This window comes from Euprymna scolopes, chromosome 16, assembly GCF_053919585.1.
Source record: "Euprymna scolopes isolate OS-2025 chromosome 16, ASM5391958v1, whole genome shotgun sequence".
NCBI lineage: Eukaryota > Metazoa > Mollusca > Cephalopoda > Sepiida > Sepiolidae > Euprymna > Euprymna scolopes.
In genome coordinates this window covers 7724863-7729286 of record NC_136497.1, presented here as the reverse complement: position 1 = coordinate 7729286, position 4424 = coordinate 7724863, and positions in this window count along the sequence as shown.

The window sequence follows — 4424 nt, the reverse complement described above, 5'->3', positions numbered from 1 at the left end:
CTTCTTGGATAGTCTGGAAGAGGAACTATATAATCGGGGACGTGACAGTAGACTCAATAGAGACATTCTCCAAAGTCTGACTGAATTTTTACATGAGAACAACAGCTTCATTTGTCAGCTGAAAACAACAAAGGAGAGGATTGAAGAAGAACACTTGGTAGAACATAAAGTTGTCATAAGGGAAGACCGAAGGCCGCAAGAAGAGCATCCACGGCGATTCAATGCTCCAACAACAACGTATGAGATTGGAATATTAATGGAGAATGAACAAACAGCTAACCGGGATATTGTCTTGCGTTTTAGAAATGATACATTAAAATGGATCTCCGAACTACATCCCCTCTACGATACTTTAATGTACTCGTTAATGTACCCCTATGGTTCTCCATCTTACAACATCTACATGAAGGCATCCAATGGGCGAAAAGTTACCCAACAGCAATTTTATTCGTACCATTTAATGACTCGGCCTGGAAACTATTTTCTCTGGTACCGAAGGCTATTTCAACAATGGCTGGTGGATGTGTACTGCAAGATTGAAACAGAACGTTTACAGTTCCTGAGGCGTGAGCAACAGACCCTGAGAGCTGACAATTATAGCAACTTGAGAGATTCAATTCTTAGGGAGGATGGGAATCCAGAACAGTTTGGTCAACGAGTTGTTCTTCCGGCAACCTATACAGGAGGCCCTCGATACATGTTTGAGCGTCAAAGTGATGCCATGGCATATGTTCGGCGAATGGGCCGAGCCGACCTCTTCATCACGTTCACAACAAATCCAAAGTGGACAGAAATTACAGAAAATTGTCTTCAAGGGCAAGACCCTCAGGATCGTCCAGATATTGTTGCCAGGGTTTTCAGGCAGAAGCTAAAAAAGTTACTTGAATTTATTAAAAAGGGAGGATTTGGCAGGTTGAGGGCTTTCCTGTACAGTATTGAATATCAAAAAAGAGGACTGCCGCATGCACACATCCTCACCTGGCAGGCCCCAGAGGACAAACTTCTACCAGAAAAAATGGATCTCTGCAGATATGCAGAGATCCCTGACAAAGAGGAAGATCCTGATCTTCATGCTAAAGTGATGGCACATATGGTGCATGGACCTTGTGGACCATTTAATCCAAATTGTCCATGTACGATTGACAACAAATGTTCCAAAAAATACCGAAAAGAATTTCTTCAGTGTACCGAGCAAGGCCAAGACTCTTACCCCAAGTACAGGCGAAGAAAACCAGAAGATGGAGGCCAGACTGGTTCAATAAGGATGAAGAGAAATGGTCGGTATGTTTATCAGGAAATAACAAACCAGTGGATTTTTCCGTACAACAAGGTCCTCCTTCAGCAGTTCAACGCTCACATTAACGTAGAAATTTGCAGCTCGATCCAAAGCATCAAATATGTCCTCAAATACGTGAATAAAGGATGTGATCAAGCAGTGTTTTAACTACAAAGAACTGATGGAGCAGCTAACCAACAAGGCCAAGTACAAAGTCACATTGTGGATGAGATCCAGCAGTTCCAGAATGCAAGGTATGTCGGCAGTTTAGAGGCGGCCTGGATGATATTGGAACATCCCATCCATGAACATTTCCCCCCAATTGTACAACTTTCTGTTCATCTTGAAAATGGGCAGCATGTCATGTTCTCAGCTGATACTGCTCTGGAACGAGCCCAAGGTCCACCGCCTGCCACAACTTTGACAGCATTTTTCAACTCTGCCATGAGGATGACTTTGCAAGGGGTCTCAAATACGTAGAAGTCCCTGAGTTTTACACTTGGAACAAATCGACAAAGAAATGGATGAGAAGAATGCGTGGGGTACAAGTTGAAGGTACTGAAAATGATGATGTATGGAAGGCACCATGCATTGGGAGAATCTACACGATTAGTCCAAAAGCAGGGGAGTGTTATTTCTTACGCCTGTTGCTCAATGAGGTTGCTGGTCCAACTTCATTTCAAAATTTGCGAGCATACAATGGTCAGGTGTTTGAAACATACAGAGCAGCGTGCCTTGTTTGAGGCCTTCTAGAAAATGACCATCACTTGCATCAAGCAGTAGGAGAGGCAAGTGCCACTCAATCACCTTCAAATTTGCGAAGCCTATTTGTGATAATTTTAACAGCCTGTGAGCCAAGAAATCCTCTTGAGATCTGGATGGCTTTTCGTGATGTAATATCTGAAGACATTCTTCACAGATACAGGCAAGAAGTTAACAATCTAGAAGCAGATTTTAATGAGGACATCTACAATAAAACTCTTTGTCTAATTGAAGAAAAAGTTCTCCTTATGTGCGGTCAACCATTGGCAAGCTATGGATTACCTGCACCAACGCAAGGGAGAGATGAAAGACTCGCGAGAGAGTATCAACGTGAAGTTACTTATAATCTTGAAGAACTTTCCTTACAAGCAAAAAATATGCAAGAAAAACTGACCGATTCTCAAAGAGAAGTTTACAATTCATTCTTGGCAATGTTGGAAGCACAAGGTGAAATGAACAAAAACATGATGTTTCTTGATGCTCCAGGTGGTACGGGCAAGACTTTTGTAATCAATTTGATCCTTGCAAAGATTAGATCCATGAGAAAGATTGTGCTTGCAACAGCATCCAGTGGCATTGCTGCTACTCTACTACAAGGTGGCCGCACTCTTCACAGCACTTTTAAAGTACCCTTGGATACTCATCGAATGGATCAGCCAGTTTGCAAAATTACTGGTAACTCAGCCTTGGCAAATGTAATTAGAGACACCTCTGCAATCATTGTAGACGAAGCCCCAATGACGCACAAGAGTGCTTATGAAGCAATTGACGGAACACTGCAAGACATCACAGGAAACAAGAATCCCATGGGTGGCATTCCAACCTTATTTTGCGGTGATTTCCGTCAAATCCTCCCAGTGGTTAAAAATGGCACAAGGGCTAACATTGTCAATGCAAGTTTGAAACAATCCTATCTCTGAAGGCACGTTATAGTGAAGAGACTGACTACTAATATGAGAGCCTATATCTCTGATAACACAGCTACAGCAGACTTCTCAAAATTGCTTCTCCAAATCGGTAATGCTCAGTTTCCTATCACTTCTTCACCTGACACAATTAAGATTCCAACTGCGCTTGGTAAATGTGTCGGTAATCAGAAGCAACTGAAAGACAAAGTGTACCCAGACCTGCAAAACAATGGAAAATCACCGGATTGGCTTGCTGAGAGGGCTATTATTTCGCCATTAAACAGCAATGTGAATCATTTGAACAATTCAATAATGAATGAATTTCCAGGGGACACAAAGCAATACAAGTCAGTTGATTCGGCTACTAATGAATATGAAGCTGTTCACTACCCTGTGGAGTTTTTAAACTCTTTGGAGATATCTGGAATGCCTCCACACATTTTAAATCTCAAAATTGGATCGCCAATCATGATTCTTCGATCCTTGGAACCGCCAAAAACAACAAACGGAACCAGATGTGTTATCACCAGATTGCACACCAATGTACTTGAGGCCACCATTTCCTGTGGTCCCTACAAAGGCGAAACCGTTCTACTGCCAAGGATCCCCTTAGTTCCATCGGACTCAGAACTTCCATTTAAATTCCGGAGACTCCAATTTCCTGTGAAGGTGTGTTTTGCAATGAGCATAAACAAAAGTCAAGGTCAGACATTTAACACCATTGGCGTAGACTTGACATCAGACTGCTTCAGTCACGGTATGTTCTACGTCTCCATCAGCCGGACAGGAAGTTCAGAAAAACTCTACATTCTGGCTCCAAATCAAAGCAGCAGAAATGTAGTTTACCCTGAGGCTCTTCAGTGAAAAGTTCGAGAAATGGATATGAGGAAAAACTGACATGATCTGATTGTGGTAAGTTTTTAGTATTGAATGTGCAAGATAAAATTTAAGCAAGAGTTGAAAATTACTTCAATGAAAAATTTACTATGTAACATCAAGTAACCTTCCTTTTTGATGAAAATGTTTTGTGAAGTTCCTGATTGAATTTCAGTCACTACAAGAGGTAGTTAAAATGTTAATCACCTTATGCAATCGTTGCTCTTACAACATCAACTTACTGGAAAGGTGCCCACAGATTTTGGTACCGGAGTGCGCAACAAAGCTCCGTGCGAAGCACGGGTATCTTTGCTAGTATATATATATATATACATATACCTTTATCATATATATATATATATACTTGTTTATTGTTATATAAACATGGTCACATCCTGCTGCTACAAATAACCACTTGTTTCAATCAAACAACAGATATCATCAGGCAGCGACTTGACTATTCAAAAGTTCAACTTTTGAATAGTCAAGTCGCTGCCTGATGATATCTGTTGTTTGATTGAAACAAGTGGCTATTTGTAGCAGCAGGATGTGACCATGTTTATATAACAATAAACAAGTATTATCAGCTCTTTTTATTGAGC